General features: G+C 46.7%; 1 protein-coding gene across 18 annotated transcripts in view; it reads left to right on the top strand.

Moving 5' to 3' along the window:
- Positions 1-20,195, top strand: part of LPP (LIM domain containing preferred translocation partner in lipoma) — a 727,525-nt gene that overhangs the window by 39,754 nt on the left and 667,576 nt on the right. For 10 of the 18 annotated variants that reach the window (XM_051859192.2, XM_051859195.2, XM_070072377.1 and 7 more), the window contains one exon: positions 10,080-10,194. The exons of 7 other annotated variants lie outside the window; for them this stretch is intronic. The gene's annotated coding sequence lies outside the window, so the exon portion shown is untranslated. Of the gene's footprint in view, positions 1-10,079; positions 10,195-13,797; positions 13,929-20,195 lie in introns of those variants that run through there. One more of the 18 variants, XM_017346983.3, reaches the window with a different exon arrangement.

Raw genomic sequence — 20,195 nt, 5'->3', positions numbered from 1 at the left:
CTGAAGCAGAGCTGAGCTAATTTTACCCACAGGAGCTGACTGTGCTGAAAGGCAGGGCTTATGACATTGGCCTTATCATCCTGTGATACCCAAAAAGCTCCCGAGGTATAACCCCGTTATGTCTGGACTGTTTTTTCCCCTTCCAGTTAAATACAATTTTCCATTAGGTGTGCATATGGGAAGCAGTATGCCGAGGTGCAGAGAGCTTCAGATTTGGGTGCAAGGCTGTGGGGCAGGCTTTGGAGCCTGCCTCTGCCCCGTGCTCACTGGCTGTCTGAGCTTGGGTGAGTGACATGGCCTCTCTGAGTCTCTGTTCCTTCATTCATACAACAGGATTTATACCTGCATCCTAAGGCGGTGACGTGTGGTGCCACTTAGCTGGCAGCGTCTGTCTGCTAGCCACTGTTGGTCAGTGTTTCACCCATTCCTCTGAACGAACCCTTGAGGAAGGTACTCTTTCTGTCCCTGTCTTACAAGTAAGGAAACAAGAAGGTTAGACGCTAATGAGTCTTGAGTGAGCCAGAACTTGAAACCACATAAGAGGTTCCAGGGACCTGAGTTCCTAACCACCGTAGCTGACTGCCTTGAAATGACAGTACCCTTTGCTTGGAATATAGCACAGGCTTACTATTTTCTAACCACCAGCTAGGTACAGGCCTTGGGCTCCGTGCTGGGTATAAGAGTAGTGTGGCTATTGTGCTGTATCATGGGCTCAGTTGCTTTGCCAATGGAAGGGTGTGGTGCCTCTCACCCAGCCTCTCATCTTCTACTCCCTGCAACAGCCAGGCATTATTCTTGTACCCATTTCGCAGATGAGGACATGGAAGCCTAGAGAGAGAACATTAAGTCCTCAGTAGACACACTCAAGTCTGGGGCTGTTGGTTCCACGTGTATGTTTTGTTTTCTCCATGAACCGTGCCACCTCCCAGGTCTGTTGTTATAGGCCACCCCCTCCCTTTCTCCCCACCACAGACCCCTCGAGAAACCAGTATCCATGAAAGAGGTGGGTCCTTAGTCGGGAAAGGCATGTTTGCACGGTCAGAGGAGGCACTGAGGAAGGTAAAGGAAGGTTAAAAAGAGAAGGCTTTGTTCCAGTTATTTATTGCTGTGTAACACATTTTCCCCGAACTTCAGCGCGTATAGCAGCTCTTCATTACGCTCCTGGAGTTTCTGGGTCAGGAACCTGGACAGAGCAAAGAGGGCATAGCTCCTCTGCTCCCCAGTGCCGGAGGCCAGGGCTGGAAGATGCGAAGGCTGGGCGCTGGGGCATCTGGATGCTCACGTGTCAGTGGAGGCCTTAGCCAGGGCTAGTGGTTGGAATATCTGTGTGTGGTCTCTCCCTGCGGCCTGGAGTCAGCATAGAGGCTGGTTTGAGAGGGTAAGCCTTGGAGAAAGGGGAGAAAAAAGGGAAAGAAGGGGGAAGAGAGAGGCAGAGAGAGTTAGAGACAGAGAGGGGCAGGAAGGAGAGAGGAGAGAGCAAGCACTGGCAGGCTCTAGGCAGTAGCCTGCTCTACTCCTTTGGTTGGAGTAGTCCCAATCTCTCCAGGTTCAGAGGGAGAGGAAGTATAGAGTCCACATCTTGGCAGACCCACAAACCTCTGAAGATCATGAGGTTGGGGAAATATTGCTGGGACCATTGTTGGAAAATACAATCTGCTGCAGGTCCCTTTAGGACAGGAAGAATCATTGCTGGTGGGGTGCTCTGTGGGGCTGCACAGAGCTAGAGGGACCAGATCTGTAGCAGGTACCTCTGTGAGATACAGGGGTATTCACTGGTGAATCGGGAAAACAAAGAAGTCAAAGCAGACGCTCAGGATAGAGCCAGTAATTATGCTCTAATCATGCGTCATTTTATATGAATTAGAGATTACACTGACCGTAAGCTAGTTTGTGCAATTCTGATTAGCTTATTGCACCTGCTACTAGGTCTATTAGGCTCATTACAGAAAAGTGAGATACTTTTCTTTCTTTCATGGGGTGAGGGAAAAAGATTATTTTAGGAATAGACAGGCAACCACCTAAGGCAAATAAGAAACTGAGGAAGAGATGATCAGTTAACTGGGCTGTTTTTGTCCCTCTTTGCATCTATCAGGCCTAAAAAGTCCAGAAAAGACATTCCTTGTAATTTAAGTAGAAAGGTGGTAATGAAGGGAAAGAGATGCTAACAAAATTATTAGCAAGACAGGAGCCATGTGAACCAGTAGGCTACCTCCAGAGCTATTGGGCTTAAGAATTTATTCCACAGCCACAATCCAGCAATAAGCATGATGGGATTAGGAAGCCACTGAAACTTTTGCTCAGTAGCCTCATGATTTGGGCACTAGATTGCCAGATGGACTCGGCTTTTGTTTAGTTTTACTTACACCTTCCAAATCTCATGGAAGCACATCTCACTGGTGGAACCTAATTTCCTAAGTTTGAGGGCATTTAGGAAATGCAGTTTGTAGCAATCTGTCTCTGCAGTACAGAAAAGTGTTTTAGAGGCTGGAAATGGACTCCAATTGAGTCAGTTGAGAGAGGGGATCTTCTCCCAACACATTCATTTAAAAATTCCTAGGCATTATGAACTTGAAATGCCTAATATTTATAGTTATAATGCTATTATACAATTAAGCATATTTAATATTTATATTTATATAAATCATGTAAAATTAATATGCTTTATACCAGAAAAAGCAGACCATTTGCCTACCTTTGATTTCTGAGTTGAGTTCTCTTTAGTTTTGAAACAGAAATTGATTTGTACTTTTTCATTTGAAATTTTCAGTTTAATCCCCTCCTAGGAATCATGGCCTAAGACACTGTCTTGTTTACATTATTTGTTCACAACTTTTCTTAAACACATACTATAAGCCTAGAGTCAAGATTGGGCAATGTTGGGAGAAGTAAGGCATGGACTCTTCCACACTGGGAACAGAAACAAGTCAGGTGCGGAGTATGAACAGTACAAGGAAAGTCGTGGTTGATGCCCTTCAGTAGCCGACGGAGTACATCCAGGGAGGAGAGACTGTTCTGAACAGGCTGAGAACTGGGGATTCACAGAGCATGGTCGTGGTCCAGTGATTCTCAGGTGGAGGCAGCACCATCTCTTTAAGGGCCATTTGGCAATGTAGCAGAGAAATGTTTGGCATCTCAGTGACCAGAAGCTAGGTTGCCATTGGCATTGAGTGTCCAGGGCCAAGGATGCCAGACATCCTGTAACACCTGAGACACTGCTGATAAGTAACTGTCTTTCTGCAAAGGGTGGTCTCCTTGCTACTGAGAGCTACCAGAGGTGGACCTTGACGGATGTGTGCAATGTGGATATTTGGTGTTGGGTGATGATGGAGGGGCACAGGTCGGGCAAAGGAAAGAGTGTGGGTGAAGAGTTTGCTCTGCGTAAGCTGAGTGCCAGGGGGAGTGTGTTTATGCTGGGGATACAAGGTTGAGTCTGGGCTGTGGAGGAAAGTAGGCTATTAGGTAAAGCACTTGGGCTTATTCTGTTGCCAGTGGGAAGCCGCGTAGGACACCGGAGCTGGGCCAGTGATAAAGGAAACTCAGCATCATCTCATCGCTCTGCCCCATACAGACATCCATGAAGCTGTGTGAATGATGGAATAAGTGCTGTACCCAAGTTGTGGTTTGAGGGCTTGGATGTTGACCTGAGTTGTGCCAGGTTTAGGATCCTGTGGTCCTGGGAGAGCCCTGGCAGTCAACACTGAGCTTCTGGAGAGTACACAGGGAGGGTGCAGTGGCCTGTCATGCGGATATGACTTCCAACATCCAAACTAGAGTCTTGTGGCCAGGCATCAGCAGTTTCCTACACAAAAGAAGAAGTGAATGTCCTAAGTGTCTGGAAGGAAGGAAGGATGCTTTATGGACCTCCCTCATATAGCCCACTGGCCATGAGGCAATAGGGAGTACCTGGTGCAGCCTGTGTTAATGCTCTCACATCTGGAGTTTATTGAAGATTGCCAATCAAAGGCTAGCATTATGAGCCACAGATTAAGACACTGCTTGTATGCTCTAGCATGTGGCACAGTGAGTTAAGCCACTACCTGTGTTGCTGGCATGCCATATGGATGCCAGTTCAAGTACCTGCTGGTCCACTTCTGATCCAGCTTCTTGCTGATGCACCTGGGAAGGCAGCAGAAAAGTTCTTGGGCCTCTGGCACACACATGGGAGACCTGGATGGAGTTCCAGGCTCTTGGCTTTGACTTGGCCCAGCCAGCAGTTACAGCCATTTGTGGAGTGAATAATCCATCTCATATTAGAGCACCTGTTTGAGCCCCAGATGCTCTGCTTCTGATCTGGCTTCCTGCTAATGTGCCTCGAAAGGCAGCAGCAGATGACCCAAGTACTTGTGCCCCTTCTACCTATATGGGAGACCCAGAAGTAATTCTTTGCTCCTGGCTTCAGCCTGGCCCAGCCCTGACAATTGTGGCCATTTAGGGAGCGAACCACCAAGTGGAAGATTTCTGTCTCTCCTTCTTTGTCACTTTTCCTTTCAAATAAGTAAATAATAAATAAATGTTTTTTAAAAATTGCTACTCAGCCTAACAATTTGCTGATGAGGTTCCTGAACCATGACCATGGCTGCAGGTTGTTTCTCAGGGGTGGCCTGCTTGCCTGCATGCTGCTGGAGTTCCCTGTAGGGTCTCGGTAGCTGTTTCACATTGGGTCAGACCCCTTCCTGCTTTCGGGATGCACTTGGATGGTTGGGAGGAGAAACTCAGGGATGGAAGTGAGCAAACTTAAGTGTGAGATGTTACCTGGGTAGTTCCTCTTAAGGGTTTCATTTCTGGAGTCCTGGAGGGAAAGAGAAGGATATGTAGCTATGTGGGTGATTAAGAAGTTTCATTTTATGGATGAAAATACTGTTGTTCAGAGAGGGAAAGTGATTTGCCCAGGGTCATATGGTAAGCTGGCCATGGGGCAGCCTTGCACCTATTGTAATGAGGTTTACAGGACACCTTGCTTGCTGCTGGGGACAGAGTACAGTGCACACAGGTTCTGGAGCTCAGTGCTGCCATGTGGCTACCAGTTCAACCATTTACTATAAAATTTGTAAAATGAGTGTTGTGATTGTATCTGATATCAGGTAGTGAAAAAGGTGAGACATGTGAGAATCTTGTCAACAGCAAGATTATGTTGCTGTTGACATTATGTTGATGTAGACATTTGTGAACTGGTCATTGGTGGGGCCCTTAATAGAGAAAGGATAGGTCAATGAAGACCCTGCCGAACATACCACAATCACAGAGTACATCCATGGGGGCCGTGTCCTTATTCTCCACTAAAGGGATTTTGCTCTCAGATTTGGAGGTCCAGCTCCATGAGGGAAGCATGAACAAAACCTTGGGGTTGTGTGGAATTGGGGGTGACATTCCTGCCTGGAGCCCGGAATCCATGTAGCAATATAATGGGAGATATGGCTAGAAAGTTGAGTTGGGGTTCATCCTGGAGGCCCACAGTGCTGGCCTGTTGGTGGTGGACATTATTTTTCTGCAGTTCAGAACGCTAGTGATGGGACAGTTAGGAAAGTCACAGTGAAGTGTGTGTTTACTGGATAGCATTTGCAGGAAGTGCAAGGAAGCTGTGGCAGTAACTTGGTTAGTGACGACGCATCTTGCAGTTGAAGGAGGAAGCCCAAGATGAGACGATTCTCAAGTTTTGGGCACATTCTTACTTATTTTTTCCAGTGGTTTAACTTTTTATTTGAGGTTAAAGTAAAAATTATAATATTTTATATAGGTGTAGAACTGTGAAATTTTCAAGAGCTATGGAATTCCTTTAAAAAAAAAAAGATTTGCTTATTTGAAAGCAGAGAGAATGAGAGAGAGAAAGAGAGAGGAAGAGAGAGAGAGAATCTTCTATCCACTGCTTCACTCCCCAAATGGCTGCAGTGGCCAGAGCTGGACTAGTCTGAAGCCTGAAGTCAGGAGCCAGGAGCTTCTTCTGGGTCTCCCAAGTGGGTGCAAGGACTTAGGCCATCTTCTGCTGCTTTCCTAGGCTCATTAGCAGGGAGCTGAGTCAGCAGTGTGGCTGCTGGGACTCGAACTGTGCCATATGGGATGCTGGCATCACAGGTGGTGGCTTTACCCACTAAGCCATAGCAGCCTCCCCCCTTTTACACACACACACACACACACACACACACACATCTATATATAAACTTCTTTGCTCTAAAAAACATTGCAGTAAGGTAGAAGTTGTTCTTATTTTTGTTTTACAGACATGGAAACTGAGGCTCAGGCAGAAGATGGGGTTTTGCAAGCCTCTTAGCAGGTTGTTGTGGCAACTGGGGCAGGGAATTCACCACTAACACTTCCACCTGTGCCAGTGACGTGGTGTGCTGGTTTTCTCAAACTGATTTTTGTTTGTCTTGACCATTTTGGTTGTCATCCTTGGAAGCCCAAGAACACCATGACTTTCAAAGATTCTGGAGAGACAGAGAGAGAGAGAGGGAGAGAGAGAGAGAAAGAGAGAGAGAGAGAGAGAGAGAGAGAGAGAGAGAGAGAGAGAATCTGCCATCCTCTGGTTTATTCCCCAAATGCCTGCAATAGCCAAGTCTGAGCTAGGCCAAAGCCAGGAACGAGGAACTCCAACCTGGTCTTCTACATAGGCAGGGGCCCAAGCACTTGGGTCATCTTTTGCTGCCTTCCCAGCCACGTTAGCAGGAAGATGGATTGGAAGCAGAGCAGCCAGGACTTGAACAGGTGCTCTGATGTGGGATGCTGGTGGCACAGTGGTGGCTTAATCCACTGTGCCACAAAGCTAACCCCCCTACTGGCTTTTCCATCCGTAGACTTAGATATATTTCTGGATTGGATGATCATAATACAGCATTTTTTTAGTAGTATTATGCTAATTTCTTAAATTAGGTAATTCTCATAAAAATAATGTTATCTAGGTAGATAAACAATATCATTTTCTATATTACAGGTGAGAAAAATAAGGTTGAGAGTGATTAACTTGCTTGAGAGGAAATAGGTCCTAAATACAAGGGTAATTAAAAAACCTCAGGGAAAAATGGAATTAAAAGGTAGGTTTATTTTGGGGTAAAATTATTTTGACATCTGTGTATATTTTTCATAACACATTTCCATGAACTTTCTGATGAGGCTTGCAGACTGTAACTCTCGTTTTCTAATTCGAGGCCTCTTTCTTCCCTGCTATAAGATCCTACCCCACATAGTGCCTGTCTTACTGGCACTTAAGGAGGTCAGAGTCAGACTTTGGAAGGGCTGGAAGGTACTTTGCAATGCTTAGACGTCTGGTGGTTTTCAAGCAGTTCTCCCTTAAGCTGGAGTGCTAGGGTGGGGTCAGTGGGGGGACCTGGGGGTCTCCAGGAGTGGTCCTGAGGTTGGGGTGCTGAGGAGAGGGATGAGTGATGTGAGCTGGGGTAGGCAACACAAGCCCTAGAGCCAGTCTGAGCCCCTCTGCTTCCCCCCACTTTATAAGCTAAGCATCTCAAAGCATTACTTAAAGGAAAAATCCTGTTGCTAGGAAGAAAAAAGTTTCAAAACCACTGTGCTAGCTCAGTGTTTTTAAGAGCAAGAGACCAGGAAGCTTAGTACAAGTCACAGGTTGTGAGGGTTCCCAGGGCTGGGACACTAGCCTAGAACTCCCTTAACTTGGGGTAGTTTGTTAGAAGCACTTTTAACTCAAATTCCCATCTTGATGGGACATGGCTGTTTTGTTTCTTAAGGGAATAACTTTTTTTTTTTTTTGGTTTAAAAAACAAACATTTATTTCTCACAATTCTAGAGACTGAAAGTCCAAAATGAGAGTGCAGCATTGTCAGGTACTTTTTTTTTTTCTTTTCACCAGAGAAATCTTTTATTTAATGAGTACAAATTTCATAAGTACAACTTTAGGAATATAGTGATTCTTCCCACCATACCTGCTCTCCCACCCACACTCCCACCCCACCTCCTCCTCCCTCTCCCAGTCCCAGTCCCAGTCCCATTCTCTATTAAGAAAACAAACAAACAAACAAAAAAACCAAAACAACTGTTCCTCGACAGTAAGACAAGTGCTGTTCAAGTCATTGCTTCTCAAAGTGTCCATTTCACTTCTACAAATTTCCTTTTAGGTGCTCTATTCTCACAGATCAGGGAGAGCACATAGTATATGACCCTTTGGGACTGGCTTATTTCACTAAGTATGATTTTTTTAAAATATGATGTTTTCTAGATTCATCCATTTTGTTGTAAATGACCAGATTTCATTTTTTTAACCTCTGTATAGTATTCCATAGAGTACATATCTCATACTTTCTTTATCCAGTCTTCAGTTGGCAGGTATTCAGATTGATTCTATGTCTTAGCTATTGTGAATTGAGCTGCAATTAACTTGGGGGTGCAGATAGCTCTTTTATTTACTGATTTCATTTCCCTTGGGTAAATTCCCAGGAGTGGGATGGCTGGGTAGTGAGGTAGGTCTATATTCAGATTTCTGAGATATCTCCATACTGTCTTCCATAATGGTTTTACCAGTTTGTATTCCTACCAACAGTGGATTAGGGTATCTTTTTCCCCACATTTTCATCAGCATTTGTTGTTTGTTGATTTCTGTTTGAGAGCCATTCTTCCTGGGGTGAGGCGAAACCTCATTGTGGTTTTGACTTGCATTTCCCTGATGGCTAGTGATCCTGAGCATTTTTTCCTGTGTCTGTGGGCCATTTGGATTATGGAATTACTCTTATCTCTCCAGCTCCCACTGAGGCCTTTGGAGAATGGACTGGAGGCTCAGGGTCATGCTGGTTCTGAGGAGCTGCACCTTGCGTAGGGTTCTTGACCTGCATCATTCCACCTGGTCATGCCTCCCTTTAGGACCCTGGGAATCTTTTAGAGATGAGTTTGTTCAGTTCTGTGCAGAACAGAGTTGGCTTACAGATAGTGTTGTGCTACCTCCCTGGCCCAGCCTTCAAAAGTGTTGTCCAGTTGAATGCATAGAGTCACTGAGTGTCCATGGTATGCACAGTGCTGAGAACAAGGACAGGGTTCCTGATCCCAAAGCCAGGTGGGAATGCAGGACGTATAAGGAGTTTCCAGCACTTTTGGAGACGGTTACTTGCTACAGGTGGTTGTTATGCATGCTTGGTATGTGAGAAGGATCTCCTAGGAATGGGATGGGGAAAAGCAGGGCAGTGAGAAAGAGGACAGTTGGAAAATGGAGAGTGCAGTCTGGCATCACAAGGGATTGAGTCTGCACTGTGAATTAGCTAATCCTGGGACTCAGGATCTCTGGGACTCCTGCTTTTTCTTTAAGCCTTCATTTTCTCATCTGTAATCAGGGAGTGAGGTTGCATTGTTCACGGGGTTGTTGCTGAGATTAAATGACATAACTTGTGTTAACCTGCTTAGTACCATGCCTAGCACAGAGTAAGCACTTATTGCAGTTGCTAGTGTTGTTAATATTTGGCTGTAAGGAGGCAAAGAACCTGTTTTCAAGCCTCATTAACAGTGTAATTGGAATTTGCTTGTCCAAAATCACACTGCTTTCAGGAGTACAACCCAATCACTTTAGTGTACAACCACTTGACTCTGCTTCACCTTGCTGAGTTACTTCTGTGTGTCTCTGCTCTTCTGCCCCTCTCTCATTAGTGATACATCTTCCAAGCTCGAGTCTAACTTGCTATTCCCTGGATTCAGATCTTTGCATTGGCTTGGATTGCCTTTTGCTCTTTCATCTCTTCCCCTTGCCCCAAACCTCTTTGAATACCTAGCCCCAAGGTCCAGCATCTCTACTGGGAGGGATCCCCAGAACCCCAGGTTGTGCACTTTACCACATCTGTCAGCCTCTCTTTTGCACCAGGCTTGGGAGCTCCTTGGCGTTGTCCTGTCTTCATAGTTGTTTGCTGTATGTCCCTGGGGATTCAGGCACATACACGCAGTAGGTGCTCACACATCTACATCCATGCAGTACATTAATCTAGTGCCTTTCTCACATGTTCAGCGCAAGGAAGCACTGATCCCATGGCAGCCAGAAAACAGTCATCCTTGAGTTGTGTGCTCCTCAGCCTTGGAGATGGATTTCTGGGGGGAAGATCTGGCCCCTCCATAAATGACAGCAATGACTTGGCTCTTTACAGGAATTGAGGACATCTTGACAGCGAGGGTATTGGAAGCCAGACCAGTACCTGTGTTCTTAGAGCTCCTGGGGTCCCCGCCAGCCCCCATCCCAGGTGATCTTCAGCAAGACCTCTGGTATGTAATTGGCTCAGCTGCTGCCTGCTGCCTGGGATTCCTGTGAGCAGGGCTGGGAGGTTTACTGGCTTGGAGATTCCTATCTTTCTGGTCTTTGCAACTTGAAATATCTGATGCCCTTGATTGATTTATGCGTGGGAGCTTCCTCTGTGCTCTTTTTGGTAAATTGCTCCTTCCATTTCTCTCCCTGTGGACTTATTTCAGAGAGACTGGAGCCTGCGTTTATAACAACTTCTCCAAGGAAAACGTCACAGGTCACATTTCCAGAACGTAGAATCTCGTGGAGTCTTCCAAATGTCCATCTCTATTACCTCCCTTTAGCCCAGCATTTTCTTTTAGCTGGAAAAAGAGATTTTTGTCTGGAGCCATCCTGTAGGCATGCAGGACCCTGAGTTTGAAAACCTGACAGCTGCTGCGGAACTCTGAAGTGCAAGAGTGAGCAGCATGTAGACATAACCCTGCGGAATAGCAAGCCTTTGCCCCTAAAGTCCCGCAGCCTGACTGTGTCTTTGTCTTGCGAATGACCTCACTGCTTTCTGTAGTTGTAATGGAATGCACAGTCATTTACAAGTAATCACAGGGTAATCCCTTACACTTTTATAATGCCTTCCCTCTTCCCAGAGGACTTTCCTCTCATTATCTCATTTGATCCTTATAACTGCTCTCAGAGGCAGGCAGAGTGGCAATTTTAATCTCTAATTTTCAGGTGTAGACACTGAGGTCTAGAACAGTTAAACAGTTAGCCAGAGGTCAAACCGTTAGTATGGGGCAGGATTGGAACTGGAATCTCAAGTAGTCTAACCCCTAACCCAGTTTATTTTTCGTTTGTTTTGTTTTGTTTTACACCTCTTAACTGTTGGTGTGACCTTAAGTATACACTTAACCTCTCTCTGTTTTCCTGTCCCTAAAATGGGTATGATGTTACCTCCAGAGGTGGTTGTCAGTGGGGATTAGCACGAAACTGTCTGGAAAAGCATTCAATACATGTCACAGTGTAGTTAACTAACATAACGCATTGTGATTCTTATTGCATGGACCTTGACTCTGAATAGTACCATTAGAACTGCGAAAGAAAAAAATACTTTTTCAAGAAAACAGAAGTAAAAACAAAGCCGAAAACCCTGAGATCCAGAATAGTGCTAGGTTGTTGGGCTCCCAGGCATCCAGCCCTGTGATCAGTGAGCTGGTCCTGGCGCCCTGGCTGCAGGCTGCTTTGTTATTCCGACAGCTATGTTGGCAAGACCCCCTTTCCCTCCAGAGCATCTCTCTTCATGTTTCTTGGCATGGTCTTGCGTCCTAGAGACAGTTTTAGGCCTTGCAGGACTGGAGAGTGGTGGTGAGCTGGGAATGGGATCTGTGTCCCTAAGCTTTGCCCAAAATGTGGCATGGCCCTTGGGGGTAGAGGTGTATGTAGAGCTGTTCTGGAAGGTTTATCTTCTCTGATTTCTCACTAAGCTACAGAAGTCCATCTGGCTGGGATTTAATAGGGTACGTTGTGAGGCCACAAGGGCAGCAGTACATATGTTGAGTGGGTTGCTCAGCAGTAATACATTGGAAAAAGCCCAAAACAATGGATTTCCAGTTGGCAACAGATGCATCAGGAGTCAGCAGTGTGACGTGGTCAGGAGAACAGCCACGGTGATTGAAAGCTGAGATTTTGGATAGCTTTGTTTCTGTGTACATATTCACCTACCAAAATTCCAAACCAGTGAGGCATAGGTTGACATATGGTCCTAAGAGGCAGAATGAGGAGTAGGAGGCTGAAGGCAAGGGAGCAAGATTTTGGTTCCATATAAGGAAATTAGCAGCTGTAGGAGGAGATGATCTCTGCATCTTGGGTGACCTCAGAGGTGCCATGGGGGGATTCACAGACTGCAGGCACTGGGGCTGTGGTTCCCAGCAGCCTGGGGAGAGAGAGGCACATGTACATTAAGGAAACAAAGGGGCCCTTTGTGGTGGGGGAAACTGATCTTCAAGTGTTGTTTGCAAAATGGAAGGTAAATTTCATCTCTCCTTCTGGTTTTCATATCTGTTCCTGTGTCTTGCCTCTGGCCCCTTGGTTTTTAGAGCTCTCAGGCCATTCCTAGGCAGTCATTTTTCCCGATTTCTTTTTCCTCTGATGCACACGCTCGTGTGCACTGCGGACAGAATGGGGACCATCCTTTTCTTCTTCAAACCCATCTCTGAGAACCCCGGGAGGGGTGCAGAGGTGAGAACTCTGTACTGGATTCTGATCTGGCATGTGGTAGAAGGTTCTTTCATCGTGTTCCTTACCTGTTTTGATAATCATGGAAGTAAGTGTTCCTTCATTAAACATGCAATAAAAAAAGAGAACTATTTACTTCTGGCATACTTGTTACAATATAAAACAAGTAATCAAAATAAGTTTATAGTGACTGGAGAGACCAAGTTGGAAAGGGCACATCGTTGGGCTATTTTGGGATACCTACCCAGCTTGCAGATGGGAAAACGTAAACTAGGAGAGGAGAGCTGACTCGTACAAAATTCTATGGAGTGAGTGATTTGGGCTTGGTGCTTGGTCCCCTCAACCTCTGGCCAGGGCTGTTTGTAGCTTGAAGACTCCTTGGGGGTGAGAACAAGCCAGGTGCAGGCTAATGAGCCTGGAAATGGGCAGTGCTTCTGGGAAAGCTCATCTGGCCTCCAAAAACCTCACAGCCCAACCATAGAGCAGGGCACAGAAAGACGTGGAGCCTCTGGGAAGCCCAAGTATGGTGGCTAGATTCCTTTCCCTACTTCCTCAGTGTCTGTCTCTCTCATTCAGCCTGCCATCATTTTCGTTTGGATTCGTTCTGACTGGCTTCCCTGCTCCCACTTAGTCTGTGAACACCCCACTGGGCCAGTGTTGGAGCTAAGGTTGCAAATTGAACTGGAGCATCTCAGCTGTTCCTGCCCAGCAACAATATTTGCCTTGCAGTCTGGTTTTATTCCAGGTCTTCAAACCCTAGAATCTGTCCCATCAAGAACTCAGACAAAGCTGAGTTCCTAGGAGAACGCCCAGTTCAAGAGAATCAGGGACTGGGGACAGAGGCTAGCGGGTTGTTTCCGGACTCTTCACTGTAGGAATTGAAGATCCTACCTCTCTCCAGTTTTTTAAATCATTATTATTATTTTTTGAATTGGAGTCTTAGCAACTTCTCAGGTGCATCCCCACAATGCCTCTCCCTCCCCCTAATCAATCGATTTATTGCATCCAGGTACTTGCATTCTGGGTGGTTCCATTCCAAGCTGAACTTAGGCCTTTCAAAGCAGTCATTTCCTTATTGCGGCGAGGGAGCTTTTTCCTGTAACGGGACAGTGTATGAACGGGTTGGGGCTCCACATCTTTGGGGGTTAATAATTGACTCCCAGTAAGGAATTCTGTCTGAAGTCGGGCATGTTCTTCAAGTGCCAGAGGAGAGAAGGGTGATTTTTTTTGACCTCCTCCAGCCGGCTTCCCCATATTTGGAAATGTTTACCCACCACACTGATCTATTGGAAGGGAAGGAGGTGACTCAGGGTTTAGGAGAAGCAGGATTTGAATTCTTGTTTCCAGAAACAACGTCCTCCCCCTCCCCCCGGCCCCACTCTTCCCTCTCCACTCCTCTGCCCCTTGCTCTGGACGCTGGGGAGAGAATCTCAGGTCTGTTCCCCTCGGGCTGCAGGACTCCTCCTTGCTGCAGTGGCACTGAGGGCGTGTGAGAGGGAGAGCGGCTGCCCGTGGGGCCTGGCATCGCGTGAGTACATCATTATTGCCAGAGCGAACGGTGTCTGTGCTCGCGGACCCTGTGGGCTGGCTCGCTTGCACGGTGATGCGATGTGTTGCTGGGAGCTCTGACGGCTTTAATGTGGGGTGTGGACAGCTGCTTTCTCAGGGGGAGTGCTTCTCACAATGAGGTTTACAGATGGGAAAAGTTCTAATTATTTATTAGAAAAAAAAATAGACCATTTTCTCCTCCCACCTGTGGCCTACCTTGAGTTGGGCAGAAAGAGAGTTTGAGAGTGCTGTCATCTGTTTGATCACTAGGGCTAAAGCAAAAAAGCCAAAATGAAGGCTTGTGCACATTCGGGGAGCAGTGGTTTTAGCTGGAAAGCAGAATGATGGCTGGACTTAGGTTTGTGCAGTGTCAATAGTCTGCAGGAGCAGCCTTGCACACAGGGATTTGTGTAGACCCGATGTGCTGTCTAGAGGAGATTCAGTCTAACCATCCCATTTTATAGCATGGCAATGGGCAGTAGAGGCTAATCTGCCCCAAAGACACCGGGCTCACTATGCAGGATTCGAACCTAGACCATCTCTTCCTTCCTCTCGAGCTAAACTGCCGCTTCTGGCCCAGCAGAAGAGGTTGTCCCTGGGCAGATGAGAAAACAGGCACGTGCCAGACTGGGATTTACTTCTCCCGGTTCAGATCTCTTCCCCATCCTGTTACCTGGGCTCAGATACCTTACTTTTTTTTTTTTTTTCCTAATTCTTTTTTCCATTTTTTTCTTCTTTCCTTTCTACTTAACCTTTTCTTCTCTGGGTCATTTGAACATTGCTTGGGCAACCTTCTGATCTCCTCCGCAGCGTGTTTCTGTGTTTCCTTGTGCAGAAGGCCGAGTTAAATAGTGTAGACCATTATTTCCGTTTCATCTGCGACTGTGAAAATCAGGCGTCAGCTTCGCGAGAAACCCAGTAGCGCTTTTCACCTAATAAGCCGCCGCCACTGCTCTTGGGGCTGTGCAAATTCTAGAGTATTACCCCCATTCAGAGGTGAGCCCCGGCCCTGACTAGTGTTCACACACACACACACACACACACACACACATTTTAGTCTGCTTGGGAGGACAGAGGCTAAGAGGGCACTGCCGTCTTCTTCCATCCCCTGCACGTGACACAGCCAGAATGGGTTTCTCCTTGAGTCAGCTCAGTTGCACACTCTGCGCCATTGCAGGGGAAGCACTTGGACGCAGTGCCGCTGAGTGACCGAGGCAAGAGAGCAGGGGCAGTGCTCTGAGAGCCCCATTGTTCTGGCCACTGTTGAAGGGGGTGGGGTGGGCAGGGAAGATGCAGCTCCTCAGCTGCTGGGAAGCAACTGGGAGACAGGAACTTGCATGGAACCTTCCAGAAACCTGTCTCCTCCTCCGACCACCTGGGGCTGGGTAGTGACCATAGGTGCCCTGCTGGGGAGGTGGGAGGAGATTGCCTTGAACATTGACAGCTTGGGAGGCTTTCCTGCTCTGGGGCCAAGGGCAGGGGCGCTAGATCAGCATTGGAAATATCAGTGTGAATGTGAACACTGTTAATATGGACAACTGATGTGAATTGCTGGCTAACTGCGTGCCAAGCACTGGGCTAAATACTTTACCTCAATTACTGAGTCACCACCCCAACTGCATGGGAGTAGGCACTACTTTTGAAATTGGATTGACTTCATTGAATTTTAATTTTTAACTGACACATAAAAATTGTGCATATTTTTGGAGTAACATGTGATGTCTCGCTGCATGTAGAAACAGTGAGCAGTGTTGAGTGCAGGGTAAGCATAACCGTCGCCTCAACTATTTAGTATTTCTTTTTGGTGAAAACATTCACAATCCTTCCTTCTACCATTTTTGTCTAAAAATTATGGATACCCATACATACACACATCATTGTTTAGGTATAGTCACCCTATTGTGCAATGGAACACTGGAATCACTTTCTGCTATCTGTTAGTCAACTGAAATGTCCTCCTGTTCACCCTGGGCTTCCAGCCTCAGCTAACCGCCATTCTACTCCTGACTTCTATGAGATCATTTTTTCATTTTTTTGGATCCCACATGAATGAGATCATACCGTACTTGTCTTTCTTGGCCTGGGCTAATTCACTTAGCTCAATGACCTCTGAATTGTATATGACAGAATTTCATCCTTTTGGTTTGCTTAAACTTATTTCTAATTTTGTACACCTGAAATGCACATTTATCTTCACCCATTTTGATGTGTACAGTTTGGTCGTGCGGAGGACATCCACACCGTGGTGTAGTCTGTCTCTGGTATCTTTTCACCTTGCAGTACTGAACTCTGCACCCATCCCTTGCAGCTCCTTTTCCCTCCTTCAGCCCTGGCACCTGCTGCACTGTCTGTCTCCATGGATTTGACTGCTAAGTGCAATTATACAAAGTTTGCCCTTTTCTTTGGTCTGGTTTATTTCACAAAGCAGGCCCGTGGGGATTCTCCATGTTGTTGCCTGTATGAGAATTACTCCTTTCTGAGGCTCCATAATACTCCATTGCATGGATATGCCTCATGTTGTTTGCCCATTTAGGTGCTATTTTCTTGACCTCTGTCTTGTAGAAAAAGAAACAACCTGAGCCCTCAAGGGGTCCAGGAAGCTGCACAGAGTCACACAGTCAGTGGTGGAGCTGGGATCTGAACTCTGCTAGTTTGATCTCAGAGGCAAGCATGTGAATAGGAATGGGCAGATACTAGATTCTGGTTGGCAAGACCGTGACAAACCAAGGTGCTTCTCAACTGAACAGTGACTGAGGCATTTCAGCCAGCAAGCATTCCCCAGGGCCGGGCACAGGTGTTTTCTCGGTTTTGTGTTGGCTTCTGGGAGGCACAGAGCCACATTTGAAGCATACCTCTAGCCAGTGGCATGGGGCTCCTGCCTCTTATTTTCAGCATTGTTGTCTCTTTCCTTTATCTTATTTTCCCATCCCCTTCTCTCAGTTTGTCCCTTCAAAAAATCTGCAGGAACTGTGTGTGTGTCCTTCATGAGGTACTTTAGATCCTTTCTGGAAGAAGACAGAATATTTCAACAAATGACAGATACCTGGAGTGAAGGTTCTCCAAAAAGTTCATGAAAACATGGGACTAAAAGATGATGCTCGTTTTCCGTGAGCTTTTTGCAACACCCTTGTCTTTTTGTTGTTAGCAGGTTTATGGGGCAGTGGGCAGGACTGCAGGTGTGACTGCTGTTAACTCCCTCTTCCACCTGGTGTGTGCACAGCTGCCTCTGAGCCTCATTGTTCTCCCCTGGAAGATGGGCTGCTGTTGATGACAAGATCATTTAGCCTGGGCTGAGCCCTGTACTAAGCACTCCCACAGTGCAGGTGCTAGTATCCCCATTTAACCTTTGGGAAAGGAAAGGCTGAGAGAAGTGGGAGAACCTGCCCACAGCTGAGGGAGAGAGAGCCCTCCAGCCTCTATGTGCAAGCACCAGTGGCTGGAGTCCATTTGGTGCAAGCAATTGTGATCTGGGTGTGCTTGGCTCCCAGGCTCGGGGATCAGCTGTTCTTCTCTCTCCTTTTCCCCCAGGTAAACCATCAGGTCTCTCCCATCTGTGTCATGCATTCACCTAATTGTATTCAATCTTGATTGGGTTCCCACTTCTGCGCCTTGTACTGTTCTGGGCACTACCCCAGCACAGCGTTTAGAGTGAAGAATTCAACACATGAGACAATGATCCCTCAGAGCTTATACTCTCGTAGGGGTGTGCGGAGGAGGCAGATAAGACATGAACACGGAAATAAAAGGGAATGGCAGTAACCCAGAGGAGGCTTCACAGAGGGTGCTCAGCTGAGAGTAAGTAGAGGAAGGGCTCTGGGAGGTGCGGTTTCAGCCTAGACCTGCGTGCCTAGGAGCCAGCCGTGTAAGTGAGAGGGCGGCGCAGGCAGGCATGGGGGATATGCGTGTGATGCGCCAGCAGGTGGTGGGCTGCACAGGAGAAGCATGAGGGGAGACCCAGCAGTTAGGAAGCCGGAGACCCATGCCAACTCAGTCCTGATGGTAGCCATGTGACTTATATTTTACAAGTGTCACTCTGGCTACTGTGAAGGGAAATAGATCTTTTAAAAAATTTGTTTATGTGTTTGAGAGGCCCGGAGAAAGAAAGCAAGTGAGAACACTCCCATTCTTTGGTTCCCTCCCCACATGCCCACAACAGCCCAGGTGCAGGGAGCCGGGAAATGAATCCAGGTGTCCCGCACCCACGGCAGGCACTCAGTCCCTGAGGCATCACCACTGCTCCCAGGGTCTGCATCCAGTCAGGAGCTGCAGCTGGAGATTGAACCCAGGTACTGACGTGGGTCGGGGGCATTCTGTCTGGCGTCTCACTAACCGGATGCCCTTATATGGGGGGAAGTGGATTGCAAGGCAGAGGGCAAGAGGAGAAGGAAGGTTCCAGTGAGGCTCTTGCCGTTGTCAGGGTAAGTGGTGGTGACCACTGTGAGCAGGGTGTTGGTGGAAGCAGGCTCTGTGTGGAGGGATTGTCTGCAGGATGTCAAGTGTGATGTGCTTCAGCAAAATGTTGCACCCAATGGGCAAGAATTCGGGACATGCAGGGTGTGTGTGAAAATATGTACAGTGGAGTTTACAGATAAGCAACTGGAAGTTTAGGCCCAAAGAGTGTGTGTGCCTCATGCTTTGGTTTCCAACCTTGAGCTTTGGCCCAATGCATGGAGGGCCATGGCTTCCGGTGTCTGCCTTTCCAACAGAGAACTTTGGAATGCCCCAGAGAAGCTCTGCAGAACGTGAGACTTCCTGTGCTTGCCCTGGGTGTTTTCATAAGGCATTCTTTCCCATCAAGAATCTGGGACTTGCAGAGTGCTGTTGACTTCATGGGCCCTATTTAACATATTGCTTTTGCTTGCTATGTTGTCTGTTCTTGTCGAGATTTCTGCCTCCTGTTCATGGTGTATGTCCTGCAACCTTCATGTTAGCTGGCTCTGTGGGAGCTGGAGGAGTTGGGGTTTCCGCGTGTCTCCTTACTGTGGTCCCAAGCACCTCCTTGTCAACCTGCTTTGTTTGCATTTGAGTTCATACTGCTGGCCTGTGCTGTCTCCCTCTGATCCCTTTCTGGAATCAGGGACTTTCTTGCAAGTGCCTCATTTTTCAGTAGAGAAACTGGGCTCAGAGAGGTTAGGCCATTTAGTCCATGTCCCACAGTAAAGTAGTAGCTGAGTGAGGTTGAGGATCTAACATTCGTGATCAAGCTCCAAGCTCTAGCCATCAGGAAAAGTGACTCGGCCTGTGACCTCAGGCCCCTGACTATCCCATAGTGATCTTGCCCTCCAGTGGGCCTACGCCTGGATCAAATCACAGATGAAATTCATGTAAAATAATCCATGTAAAATTCATTCCTGAAGCATCATCACACACTTTCTTTAAAGAGTTTGCAGTCTTAAGCTACCATTTTTTAAAATCAATTTAACATCCTGTCTTAAAAACAGTGTTTTGTTTTTGCTCATTCAAGTTTCCTTTAAGATTTCTTTCATATTATCCATTCATTTAGTCCACAAACATTTATTGAGTTCTTACTGTATGCCAGGCATTGTGCTAGGTGCTGGGGATTGATTCAAAGATAATTTGGAGGCGTATGGAAGGGGAGTGGATAATTACAGCACAGTGAGATAAGTGCTATAATAGAGGGATATATAAAAAGCTAGAAATAGCACTATGAAAAACATCTCTGAACAAATTGCCTTCTTTTTTCCTTTTGGATTATTCCCTTATGTATATTGCCCAAAGTGGGATTACTGGGTCATTTAAAAGATGAAAACAATTTGGCACAAAAAGATGTAATGACTTGCCTGGGGAATACAGCTCAATTTTCAACAGGGGGAACAGAATTGTTGACAACTCCAGATTTAGACCACTTTGCCAGGAGGATCGGGCAGTTGTTAACTACACTCGTCGACAGTGACTTCCAGGGGGAGGAGCACCTATTCTGAACATGTCACCCCGATTGAAGACACATATGACCTTGTGTACAATCTCACAAATTAATCCTTCTCACAGGAACCTAGCTGTGTCCGTATTATTGTTTCTGTTTTACAAAGGAGGCACCTGTGCCTCTGTTAAAAAGAAGTGACTTGCTTGTTTCCGTAGTTAGTGAGTGGAGAACCCAAGAGTCAAGTGCAGTTCTTCTGATTCTACCATTCCATCCCATTCCCCATGCTATATTGGGATTCTTATGCTCAGGCTGGGCCCTGGAATTTGTTTAATGAGCTGTATAGACTCTTCTGAAGGTCAGAAT

Source organism: Oryctolagus cuniculus, chromosome 4 (genome assembly GCF_964237555.1).
Source record: "Oryctolagus cuniculus chromosome 4, mOryCun1.1, whole genome shotgun sequence".
Lineage (NCBI taxonomy): Eukaryota > Metazoa > Chordata > Mammalia > Lagomorpha > Leporidae > Oryctolagus > Oryctolagus cuniculus.
The sequence above is the reverse complement of the archived record's forward strand: the minus strand, read 5'-3'. Positions and strand labels throughout refer to the sequence as shown.